This window comes from Carcharhinus amblyrhynchos, chromosome 8, assembly GCF_965287045.1.
Source record: "Carcharhinus amblyrhynchos chromosome 8, sCarAmb.v2.hapA, whole genome shotgun sequence".
Classification (NCBI taxonomy): domain Eukaryota; kingdom Metazoa; phylum Chordata; class Chondrichthyes; order Carcharhiniformes; family Carcharhinidae; genus Carcharhinus; species Carcharhinus amblyrhynchos.
This window is the reverse complement of record NC_137331.1, coordinates 2,441,142-2,454,852: the sequence shown is the minus strand read 5'-3', so window position 1 is coordinate 2,454,852 and position 13,711 is coordinate 2,441,142. Positions and strand designations below refer to the sequence as shown.

The following is a 13,711-nucleotide window of genomic DNA, read 5'->3' as shown; positions in this document are numbered from 1 at the left end:
ACTTTCTCCAAGGAGAAAGAAGAAGTCACTACGTGCGTATGGAGTTTGTAAAGGGGCTTCAGGTCGAAGATAATGGATTTCACAATCACAATGGTCTTCACAACTATTAACTTGATGTTGTTTAAGCTCATCCAAGGCTGAATACTGAACAAGTTTTCTGTCAACATGGATCTGGTTAAAGTTGAGGGAAGTGACTGCCAGCTTAAATTGACACTATGCCTGTGGATAATATCATCAAAGAACAACACGCAGATGAACTGAAGAAAACTAGAGATAGATCCTTGGGAATTCTCCCTCTTGCCCCAATTAGAATTGTGATCAAACTGCACAATTTCCATTTTGAAACTTATTGACCTGAAATTATAAGCAGTGTAGGTAGCTTCTGCCTCATGATTTTCTTACCATTCTGCTGTTGACAGAAGGAAATTTAATTTAGAACAGCACTGATTTCTGTCCGCAGTACCTGTCCATAAACCGAAAGGTGTTTTTGAATTTTTGTGTTCCCCTTTTGAAATATTTTCCCCCAACCTTTCAGTTTTGGAGTAATCCGATTCTCTTTTATTAACCCAACATCAAACTCATGAAAATGTAAAGTAAGAGGGTGAGTTTATTTTGCACACACACAAAATACAGGATGGGGGTTTGCAATGTCTGCCCTTTTTGAATTCATACATAAAAGAGGGATGAGGAAAAGAAAGGGATTCCGGGCAAAGACAACAGAGAAAAATAAAAATTATTGTTTCAAGTGAGTCAAGAGCTCGGAATCAGGAAATCCAATGGTGTATTCCTTCAGGGAGATGAGTAAGGTTTTCAAAAAGCAATAACTCCCATGATGGATGGAGGCAACTTGAGATGAATAATCTTGTAGACACAGACACAGAATTTCAAATATTCCAGTAAAATATAGTGTAGATGAGGACAGGCAATTTAAACTGACTTCTAGTGCTAAATGTAAGGTGGCAAATGCGAGACAGAGGCAGGCTCAGGATCTGGAGTCTTGCTTCTCTTCTGAGGCTAAAGGTGAAACTCAAAAACTATAAAAAGTAATTCGAAAAGCTCAAGTCTCAGTTATGTGATAGTTTTTGTGCTGAGCTATTCAGCTACTGAAGCCCTTATTTAAGATTCCTTCAGTTTTGAGCAAATAACTGTTGAACCATGAGCATGATATTTGAGATCAGGAGTCACAAATAGTTCTCCGTGTTCATAGCTGGCTGGTGCAGACGCTTCATTTATTCGAGTGAAAGAATGTTTGCAACATGGATCCCTGTTTACATTTGCCATAATGGGCACCAGAATGAAGAGATACGTGGGAAGCTGGGGTGGGGGGTAGCGGGTAGGGAGGTGATGGACGCAGGTCTTGGGGGGGTGGTGGGGTGGTGGTTGGGGCGATGTTACCAAAAAAATTTTAAGCGCCGAATGATCATGAAAACAGAAGAGAAAGGTGCCCACCTTTTCAACGCGAGGAAAGTTCAATCCTATGCCACCTCGTGAAAGAAATGAGACAAAATGTGATTTGCACCAATGGAGGAGTGGACAGAGCCTATTCACGCCAGGAAGCTGGCTGATGGCTGCGAGAGGGTGCAATTGCACATGTGCAAGATTCCCCAGTGCATTCTGTAACGTGTACACAGTTGGTGCACTGGGAATCACTCCCCCCACCGTCTCCCCATCAGCCCTCACCATGACCATGGCTCCCATTCATCACCCCAGTGATCCCCAATTGCAGAGTGTGCAGATCTCCACATACAGCCTTCCCTTCAGGCCCCACCCACTCCCCTTTGGCCCCACCTCTTGACATGCCTGGTGTCTAGTGGGTTGTGCCAGGATGCCCATTAGGCACCCTAGGACTGTCGTCCGTTCCCCCCCCCCCCCCCCCCCCCACCCCAACCACCTGGGGGGTGGGCCTCAATGGCCTCTGGTCCCATTGGTGAGGTCATCGCGTCCGGTCCCAGTTGCTGGGGCCCAAACGTGATCCTCGCCAGTGAAGACCAACACTGGGTAAGGCCACGAAGGCAAGAGAGGCCAGACAATGCCATCCTGGGCTCACTCGCATTTAAATTTAGATGTAGAAATTATGATCAGCCTTCTGTCCTTCTCAGGCACGAGAATGATCACACCAGCAACCGATGCCGGTATTGTTGTGAGAGGGAAGAAGCTGGGAGCGAACCTGGGTTTTCACCTCTCTGACAATCCCACTGGCTTGTCATTGGATCCACTGGCATGACGAGCCAATAAGATCATCACTCCTCCCCGCTCTCCGCCCCTCCCCGCTCCCCACGCCCCACTGCCTTACACGAATGAGTCTATTTTTACTTTTTACTGTTGTTAGGAGAAAATATTTATTTAAAAAAAAAATAAGATTTGCTGCATTGTGTTCAGGAATTGAATTAAATGTTAATGCGTTTTGTTCCCAATCTTCAACGCTCTCAGGTATTTAAGGTATCTCTGGTAATTAATGCAATCTTGTGTTCTTATCCCTGGCTGAAAATATTTATTTTGTGGAAGGTTTCCAGTTTGTGACTCTCTTTTTAACGTAGCTTTTGCTAAGTCATTCATGTTACTTTTTTTGGTCGAGCCCAAATTTATTGTGCTTGGGTGTGAAAAAAGTTGTGCTCGGACTCTTTGAACCAATGGGTTATTTTCAACAACTCATATTTCTATAGTGTGATTGACAGAATAAAATGCCCCAAGATCCTTCACAAGGGCCTTACAAAGCAAAACGTGGCCCCCAAAGCACGTGAGGTATATTAAGTTCACACAGTGCCCATCCCGCCAACCACTTATTTCCAATGTGGTTCCATTTCTGTGTTAATGGCAATGTTCATATTTCTAAGTTTAATAACTCTCTCAGTGTGATTGAAGGTCAGTGCTGTTCCCACTGGCCATAGAAGTAATATTGTGGCAAAGTTTTATTTTTATGAATTTTACACTGGGTGAGGATGACTGTATTTGATGGTCGTACGAGCTGTGAGTTTCTTCGAATGTTGTGCAGCAGCAACACTGTCAAGATTATAACAGCTGATGGACATGAACATGTTGGGAACGCAATGCGTCACTTGTTATTTTTTCCCCACACGCTGGCCTTATGCCTGCTGGGAAATGTATCATTTGATTTGGGATCTGAATTGTCATTGGTGACAATCTGTTCCACCACCATTGTATGGTTCGAGTTTTGACCCATCTCAAAGTGAAGCAGCAGCATTTTAACTTGAGTTATCGGGTCAAAGAGGTTTATAGCATGGAAACAGGCTCTTCCGTCCAACTTGTCCATGCCATCCTTTTTTTTAAACCCCTAAGCGAGTCCCAATTGCCCACATTTAGCCCATATCCCTCTATACCCATGGTACCCATGTAACTGTCCAAACACTTTTTAAAAGACAAATTCATACCCACCTCTACTGTGACCTTTGGCAGCTTATTTCAGGCACTCACCACCCTCTGTGTGAAAAAATTTGCCCCTCTGGACCCTTTTGTATCTCTCCTACCTCACCTCAAACCTATGCCCTCTAGTTTTAGACTCCCCTACGTTTGGGAAATGATATTGCTTATCTAGCTGATCTATGCCCCTCATTATTTTATGGACCTCTATAAGAGGGGTGGCACGGTAGCACAGTGGTTAGCACTGCTGCTTCACAGTTCCAGGGACCTGGGTTAGATTCCCAGCTTGGGTCACTGTCTGTGTGGAGTTTGCACATTCTCCTCGTGTCTGCCTGGATTTCCTCCAGGTGCTCTGGTTTCCTCCCATAATCCAAAGATGTGCGGGTTAGGCTGATTGGCCATGTTAAAAATTGCCCCTTCGTGTCCTGAGAGGTGTAGGAGTTAGTGCATAATTATGTAGAGAATTGGAGGTAGGGCCTGGGTGGGATTGTGGTCAGTGCAGACTCGATGGGCCAAATGGCCTCTTTCTATACTGTAGGGATTGTATGAAAATCACCCCTCAGCCTTCTACGCTCCAGAGGAAAAAAGTCCCAGTTTATCCAGCCCCTCCTTATAACTCAAACCATCAAGTTCCGGTAGCATCCAAGTAATCTCTTCTGCATTCTTTGCAGTTTAATAATATCCTTTTTGTTTTGGTATGACCTGAACTGTATACAGTATTACAGTATTCCAAGCGTGGCCTTTCCAATATCTCGTACAACTTCAACTCCTGTATTCAATGTTCTGACCATTGAAACCAAACATGCTGAATGCCTTCTTCACCATTCTGTCCACCTGTGACTCCACTTTCAAGGTGATAGGAACCTTTACCCCTGGATCTCTTTGCTCTGTAACTCTCCCCAATGCCCTACCATTAACTGAGTAAGTCCTGCCCTGGTTCAATCTACCAAAATGCATCACCTCGCTTTGAGAGTTAGAACAGGACACATCAATGCCTTGATTTTAAAATTTCTTTTCTTGTTTGTGAATCTCTCCAAGGCCTTGCCTCTTTCTGTCTGTGAAACCTTCTCCACTCCGTAATCCTCAGAGATTTATGTTCCTCCAATTATAGCCCCTCACACAACTCCATTTTTCCTCACTTTTTGGGTAGCTATGCTTTCCTTAGTAAAACCCGAAGCTCTGGAATTGTCTCTCTATCCTCTTCCCGTCTACCCCTTTTCGCCCTCAAAGATACTTCTCTCACCAAAGCTTTTGCTGCCTGTCCTAATCCTCCTCATGTGTCAAATGTTGCTTGATAATGCTCCTGTGAGCTGCCTTGGGACATTGTGCTATGTTAAAGGTGTTGTATACATACAAGTTGTTGTTTAGGTTAAAAGGACAGGCCTCAGTTTCAATTTCCCGTGCCACCTTAATCTGAGCTCAATATATCAAACCAAAATTGTAGACCCAAAGTAATTACAGGGGAAAACACAATTTGTGTGGTGGGTGTCAGATCAGATTTCTTGATGATCGTCAACATGTGTCTTTTCATTAGAACTTTTAACTCAGCAAACTAAAACCCACTTAAGGACCAATTGATGCTTTGCAGCTTTCTGCTGCATTGCCTCTTCAGAACTGTGCAAGCATTCGCTACCAATTTCAATTCACTGTGCAAAGCTGTCTCCTCCAAGAAAATTCAGACAGTTACATTGTAAGTAGATTCCACTGCGTGTCTTTCAAGAATACTTGCTTACAAATAGAGGGGTTGGAAAATCTCAGAAAAATAATGTCGAGTGTCTCCTGACTGCTTGCAACATAGATTATTTCAAGAAAAATTACAAACCAAGGGTTGAGCAGTGACCTTTGTAATCCTTGACACCTTATGTTATTCATAATGAGAATAAAGCTGAGCATTGGAGTATGCTTGGGGATATGTTTGCTTTGCCAAAGCTTCCCTTTATAGCGAGGGGGATAGAATATAAAAGCAGGGAGGTCTTGCTGCAACTGTACAGGGCACTGGTGAGGCCGCAGCTGGAGTCCTGTGTGCAGTTTTGGTCGCCGCACTTGCGCAAGGATATTTTGGCCTGGGAGGGAGTACAGAGGAGGTTCACTCGGCTAATACCGGAGATGAGGGGGTTAGGCTGTGAAGAGAGACTAAATAGACTGAGTCTGTACTCGTTGGAGTTCAGAAGGATGAGGGAGGATCTTGGAGAGACGTATAAGATAATGAAAGGGATGGATAGGGTAGAGGTAGAGAGATTCTTCCCACTCAGAAAGGACAGCAGGATGAGAGGGCACAGCCTCAAGATAAGAAGGGGGGGGAGGGGGCGGGCAGTTTCGAATGGAGTTGAGGAGGAACTTCTTCACTCAAAGGGTGGTGAATCTCTGGAATTCTCTGCCCATTGAAGTGGCGGAGGCTACCTCGCTAAGTATATTGAAGTCACGGGTAGATAGGTTTTTGACAGACAAGGGAATTAAGGGTTATGGGGAGAGAGCGGGAAAGTGGAACTGATCCACTTCAGATCAGCCATGATCTTATTGAATGGTGGGGCAGGCTCGAAGGGCTAGATGGCCTCCTCCTGCTCCTATTTCTTATATTCTTATGTTCCCAATCTCTCAAAATTCACACAATTCAGGGAGGTCATAGTAGATGGCAAAACTGCAAATGTAACACCTCTATTCAAGAATGGGGAAGCAGGAACTTGTAGGTCAGACAACCAATAACATCTGTCATTGGGAAACGCTGGAATCTATGATTAAGAACATCATAGCAGGACAGTTAGGAAATCACAATACAATCAAGCAGAGTCAACGTGGTCGATGAAAGGAAAATCCTGTTTGACAAATGTATAAGAGTTTTTTGAGGATGTCACAAACAGGGTTAATAAAGGAGAATAAATACACACAGTGTGTTTGTGTTTCCAAAAAGCATTTGATAAGATGCCACATAAAAAAATTACTGTTACAAGTTAACTGCTCAAGATGTTAGGGTAATATATTAACACAGGTGGGTAACACGAGGGGACATGGCTTTAAATTGAGGGGTGATAACTATAGGACGGATGTCAGAGGTAGGTTCTTTACTCAGAGGGTAGTAAGGGCGTGGAATGCCCTGCCTGCAGCAGTTGTGGACTCGCCAACTTTAAGGGCGTTCGAATGGTCAGTGGATAGGCACATGGATAACATTGGAATAGTTTAGGCTCGAGGGTCATTAGATTGGTTCCACTGGTCGGTGCAACATCGAGGGCCGAAGGGCCTGTACTGCGCTGGAATGTTCTATGTTCTAATTAGCTGACAGGAAATAGAGTCAAGTTAAATGGATCATTTTTAGTGACGGAGGGGTGGGGTGGTGGGCAGGGTGGATGCAAGCTGTAACTCTTGGCTGCCACAGGAATTACTCTCAACAATTTACAAACTTTAGACAAAACTCTACCACATCACCCACCACGGAATCGGCGCGGGTGAGGGTCCGACACTGGAAATGTCCATTGCAATCGGGCGGGAATTTCTGAACTCGCCCTATATCGTGACTTGGGTGAAGGGTCCGAGTGTTTTGTAGCCGGATTTGCCAACAATGCTAAAAGGGCTGGGAAGCAAGTTGTGAGAAGGAAACATGAGTCTACAAATGGATTGAGAATAATTCAAGTGAGTAGACAGAAAATTGGCAGATGGCTATAACGTGTGGAAATGTGACATTGCCCATCTTGGTGGGAAGAATAAAAGATCCAAGTATTATTTGAGTAGGAGCAGGCCTCTGGATGCTGAAGTGAAGAGGGATCGGGTATCATCATACATGAAACCTTGAAAGTTAGCGTGCAGATACAGCAAGACGTTTTAATGGCAAATGGATCATTGGCTTTTATTACAAGGCTGATGAAATATAAAAGTAGGGAAATCGTGCTCAAATTGTACAGGGCACTGGGGAGATTACAGAATACCGTGGTAGTCTGGAATACACTGTATAGTTTTGGTCTCCTCCTTTAGAGACGGATGTACCTGCATTGAAGATAGTTCAGAGAAAGTTCACTTGGTTGATTCCTGGGATGAAAGGGTTGTCTTAGGAGAAAAGAGGAAAAGTTTTTTCCTTCTATTTATTCTACTTATATCATTGAAACTGGAGACCTGATCGTTGTTAGTGTATTAATCTATTTTGTCAGTTTATGAAACTGTTCTTCTAAGATGAATAAGTAGGTTAAGTAACCTACATGTCGATCAAATATATCTGTCAGTAAATAGATTAATACGTTAATGTATGTATTAATATACAATACAATAATATACAAAGCTATTCAGTCGATGGCCATTTATGGGCCTGGATTTTCATTAAGTCAAATTAACTGATTCCAGTTCCCAGACTGTCTGATTTTTCGGAATGCTTTTAAAGGGTGTGGACAGGTTCCAGTCAAAATCCTCCACCCAGCATTCCCACCCAGGCTCGCTCCACTGTCCTACTGTTTAGCAATTTCCATGGAGTCGGGCCAGGTTTTTAAAGACTTACGGTTCACAACGCCTCGGAGGAGTTGTCAATTTTAATATGCATGAGGGCCCCTTTTAAAAATATTTTTTATGTCCACTGTGCCAAGCTCTGACCTAGGTCCCCATATGTCAAACTTTTCTTACACCCATCTTCTCATACCCAGAATGTTAAGCAGTGTCATTTCCACACAAACCCTATGTCTGTTCATGCCTTCTTTACCAAGCTATGACACTTCCATGCACACTGACCTATTTAACTTTTCTAGAACCAATGAATCACATAGTGTATAATGGAATGTATGAAAAATTAATTTTGAAAAAAAAGTAATCCATTCATAACTTAGTCAAACATTGACAAAAAAGCTGCCCTACAAGTTAATGTAAGTGTCAATCATGCAGTTTTTTAAAATTTATCAGTGACACCCACCTATTTATGAACATTTATACTAGACCTTCAAAGTCACCATATGGCAGATGTTATCATAAATAGGGATGTAATCTGTCTTCCAGCAGTGGTCAATTGCCACTGAGATCTGCATTTCTGGCAAATCCAAGCTTAGAAACCCCAGCAAGAAATGCAGGACGGTGTCGAGCAAGAAGATGTTCAAGTGGAGCTGCAACCCAATGACCATTGCCACTTAATGGAAGAACCAGATAAACATTCCTAATTTCGAAGTTGCAGAACAGATAGTTCAATGTCTAACCTCCTGAAGTAGGTTGAAGGATGCAACGGGAAGATCTACTTACAAGAAGGGTGTGAAAGGGAAAGTATCTCCCAGCGTAAAATCAAAAATGGATCGGAGCATAGCTACATGAACCATCGAGATAAAATCTACAACCTTGCATATTTCCAGAAAATCTACAACGACCTCAAACAAATATCAGTAAATTCATGAGAAACAAACTATCCCTTCAGAATCAATGCTGGGAATATTTAATCACATGCTATCCTTTTACATGATCCCTTATACTGTCCATCATCAAAGTCTTTCGTCACAATTGGGACATGACTCATATATCTGTACTTAGAAGTTTCATTCCAGTCTTTTTTTTACTTTAAAGAATAGACTGCATTTAAAACATTTCAAACCATTGGAACTTAACTTAAAAAGTATCAGTCATGCTTGCAATTTCTCAGCCATCTCGATCAGCATTGAATAGAAACACAGTCTGTAGCTTATATTGCTTAAGTTTCCTGAATCGTTTTGCTATGCCGCACTTGCAACATTAAAAATTTCAACTCAAATCTCTCCTTTATACATCGTGAACTCAGGGACCAGCACCCACCTCAACACGAAGTCACAAAATAACCATTTAATTATCTCATTATTTCCCCATCTCAGGAGCCATTTTCTCATTGCCTCAGGTAATAGATTACATATCCCTTTAGTGCGATTTTATTGTTTGTCTTTATAATTTCATCTTGTTCCCTTTTATCTTGTATCACGTTGTCTGTTAAGTTTTTTAAAATTCTTTTTCACACAGTTCAGAATTTTATAAATGTTTTCCTTGTACCAATTTCCCACTATGACTTCCCTCTTCAAACCTGTGTGTACAGTTCAGCTGTCACAGTACAAAAAGACATTTGCAGCTTTTTGAAAGGATGCAGAAGAGTATAATCAGAATGATTGAAAGGACAGAAGGATTAAATGATGAAGAATGACTATGTAAATTTGCCAGTCTCTCACTAGAATAATCAAAGGTTGGCAAATGCTCTGATTGTTTTTTAGGATCTGTACGAGACCTGATAATACTAGCCGTGCAAAGTTATTTGAAGTTGCCCAAATGGAGGACAAGGCTTGCACTTGAGGGAGATGAAATTCAAAGCCAATCTACAGACAGAGAGCCGGATTTTCATAGTGCTTGGGAGATGAAGTAAAGGGCGAAGATGGCAGCTGGGGCCTAATCTGGGATTCCTGATCCCATTCCTAGGATTTCCCAATTTCATGATGTGGAGATGTTGGCATTGGACTGGTGTGGGCACAATAATAAGTCTCACAACATCAAGTTAATGTCCAACAGGTTTATCTGGAATCACAAGCTTTTGGAGCACTGCTCCTTCCCTCAGGACTCACCTGAGAAATTAACCTGTTGGACTTTAACTTAATGTTATGAGACTTCTCACTGTTCCCAATTTCAGGAAGACATTTTAAGGGTGTGTCAGATCATAAGTGCAGACTCTGCATTCCTAACCTGCATAGCAAAGATAGGCATGTCCCCAGTCTTTCACAAATTTCATGGCCAGTTTGTTATCGTACCTTAGAAATGTTTGTAAAAGTAGCTACATGCGCTGAGAATTGTACATTAAGTTTTCTCACAAATCTCTCTCTGCGAAAAATTGTCTATCACGTTATTCTTTCCACCCATTTAACTTTCAGCAGCATCCAACCTTCACTTTCTGTACAATTCACCACATCCCCATTTTTCCATCCACCATGCCATTCCTCATGCAATGGGATTTCTTGTGTCTGATAATCACACTTGTCAGATGCACTCAGTCAATTTGATGAATACTTCACTTTCACTCTCTCACTGATCTCCTTATTTAGTCCTTGTGGGAGCAGACGGCACAACAGACTTGGATAGGCCTGGAATATAGGCCACCAGAAATAGCCCAGCTCACAGATGCAGATGAAGAGACAGGAAGCTTCCAGAGCGATGGCATCAGAAGTTGACACACACGTGATCACTTAATTTTAGTAAAAGTAGTTACATATGCTGATTCAATGAAATTTGCACTTCAAGTCTTCTCTCAACTTTCTCACTCTGCATTGCAAAAAATTCTCTATCACACAATTCTTTACACCCATTCAACTTTTAGCAGCATCCAACCTTCACTTTCTGTACAATTCACCACATAGTTTTGCATGGCCACATCAATCAAATCAATTGGAATTAATTTCATCAATGGCTTAACTATAAGACTGAGCATAGAGATTAAACAGGAGAGGCATGGCAAGAGGGGAAGGTATTAATCTGGGGAGTGAGATAGCAACAGATATCACAAAGGACAGAGTACAAATCTTAGAGTAAATCAGCAGCTGAGGCTAGTGGTAACAAATAATAAAAGGATAGAACTTGGATGCATGCAGCATTCAAAACAAAACGAGTGGCACAGTGGTAAGCACTGCTGCCTCACAGTGCCAGCGACCTGGATTAGATTCCAGGCTTGGGTCACTGCCTGTGCAGAGTCTGCACTTTCTCCTGTGTCTACATGGGTTTCCTCTGAGAGCTCTGGTTTCCTCCCACTGCTCGGAAAATGTGCCGGTTAGATGCATCGACCATGCTAAATTCTCCATCAACGTACCTGAATCTGGAGTGTGGTGGCTCAGGGATTTTCGCAGTTACTACATTGCAGTGTTAATGCAAGCCTACTTGTGACACTAATAAATACACTTCAAACTTGATTAGATAACACAAATAAAGGTAAGTAAGTATGATCTCATAGCCATTACAGAGACGTGGCTGCAGGGTGACATAGATTGGGGTCTAAATACAGAAGGGTATGTGACATTAAAAGTGATATGAGCCCAATAGAGAGCGATGACCTAAATTCATAAAACCAAGATGTAAAAGCGAATTATATAGAGCTGAGAAATCATAAAGGCAAGAAGTCACTTGTGCAAGCGATGTAGAGGCACCCTAACAGTAACTGCATGGTAGGACTTGGTATCAAAGAAGAAATAATGGGACCTTATCTGAAAGGTATAGCAATTATCATTGGGAATTTTAGTCTACATATCGACTGTAAAGGTAACCTAGATAAGAATTCATGGAACATTTTTGAGATAATTTCTTAAAACAACAAGTTGTGGAGCCAACCAGGGACCAGGCTGTATAAAACCTGCTGTTGAGCAATGAGGTATGATGAACTTGTGACATCATAGTGAAGGCAATCCTCAGTAGCAATGGTCATTATACGATTCAATTTTACGTTCAGTTTGAGGGAGAGAAGAGTGGGTCTAAGGCTAGTATTTTAACTTAAATAAGGCTTTTATAAATGCACGCACGAAGAGCTAGCAAAGGTGAACTAGCAGTTTAGGTTAAGGAGAATAAGCCAATGGAGATGCTGTGGCAGAATTTTAAGGGGATATTTCAGAATAAACAGAATGGATATGCTCTAACAAGACAGAAAACTTGCAAGGAGAGGACACACTGTCCATGGTTAACTGATGAAGTTAAAAGATAGTATTAAACTTCAAGAAAAAAAAATTGTGCTGAGGTGGGAAGCAGGTCAGAAGATACAAAAAGCTGAAAAGAATGACGAAAAGATTAATAAGGAGAGGAAAGAATAGAGTACGAGAGAAAGATAGTTTGAAATTTAAAGACAGATAGAATTTCTGTAGATAATTAACAAAAGAAAATAATTAGCACAGTGTTGGTCCTATAGAAAGTGTGTCTGGGGAATCATGGAAAATAAGATGGCGGATGAATTGAACATGTATTTTGCATTGGTGTCACGATTGAGGATCCAAGCAACATGCAAGAAATGGCTCGAAGTCAGTAACTGGAAGGAAGGGAGGAACTTCAGAGAATTATGATCACCAGGAAAGTAGCACTCAGCAAGTAATTGGAACTGAGGATTGACAAGGTTCCAGATATGAATAGATTTCATCCCAAGGTATTAAAAGAAGTGGCTTGTGCTGAGGTAGTCAAGACGGTCATTTTCATTTCCCAAAATTCACTAAATTCAAGGGAAGTTCCATTAGACTGGAAAATAATGATTGATCACTACTATATTGAAAAAGGAAGGAAGACAGCACACGGGGAACAATAAGTCAGTTCGTTTAACATTGTTCATTGGGAAAATGTTCAAAGCAATTATTAAAGATGTTCTAGCTGAACACTTAGATAAATTGAAAGTAATCATGCAGAATCAAGATAAATTTGTGAAAGGGAAAGTGTGTCTTTTTTATTAGTGTCACATGTAGGCTTACATGAAGTTACTGTGAAAATCCTTAACAGGCTAAGTGAACAAGAAACTCTTGACCAAAATGCATCATCGTTAACTTATATCGAAGACTTAGCAGGCCTCAGAGATACCTCCTATGTCCCAGCCACTTCCACAAAACATCAAAGTGGGTAATAGGATGCTCCAGTTGGACACCATGGACAAACAGCTGAAGGAGCAAACAGTAGTTGGTAGCAAATCCATGAGGAAAATTTGTTGGCTTGATTTGTCGAATTTTCTTGTAATGAGCACGAGGCTTTGGAATATGATTCATTTGGCAACTGGCCTATTTTAATTGCTTGTCAGCTCGAAAGTCTGGTTCTTTTATTTGTTAAAGGCTGCTAAAATTATCGTAGGGCCTTATTTATTTGCAGATATTTATGAGGCTTCTTCCTCAGTCAAGCAGGTGTCTCAACCATTCAGGTAAAGGAGAAAAGTTAAAATCCCCATGAGCTGGGAAATGACGTGGTGCTTGGATGTTACCCTTTACTTCTTCCAGGCAAAGAAAGTTAAAAGCCCCTCTCGGGCCCTTTTCCAAACGGTTTTCTTTTAAAGCATTCAGCTAATGAAGCAGATCATTAAACTGATTGCTGGAACCAAATTAGATCTTTAAAATCTGCTTTAAAAGATCCAAAGCCAGCCCAGTTCATAGGGATTGAGGTACTGTTGCACTTTGTGTCTCAAGGTAAATAAAACATTAATGATGTGTGCATGTAACATAATCTATCTCCCATTACTGGGGCAATTCAATATTCCCTGCTGCCAGTGACTGAATCTCGAATAATCAAGACATCTCAAATGCATACATTCAACAAACTGGCAAAATGTTTAGTAGCCAGCAAGTACAATTTCTGCTACTTGTGGTTATGTAGCGAATCACATATTTTTGAATTTTGTGTTCTCATTTTAAGAAAGAATGCAATAATC

At 41.5% G+C, this 13,711-nt stretch overlaps 1 protein-coding gene across 1 annotated transcript in view; it reads left to right on the top strand.

Annotated features, from left to right (window-relative positions):
- Positions 1 to 13,711, top strand: part of csmd3b (CUB and Sushi multiple domains 3b) — a 1,478,622-nt gene that overhangs the window by 1,259,691 nt on the left and 205,220 nt on the right. The gene's annotated exons all lie outside the window — the stretch shown is intronic.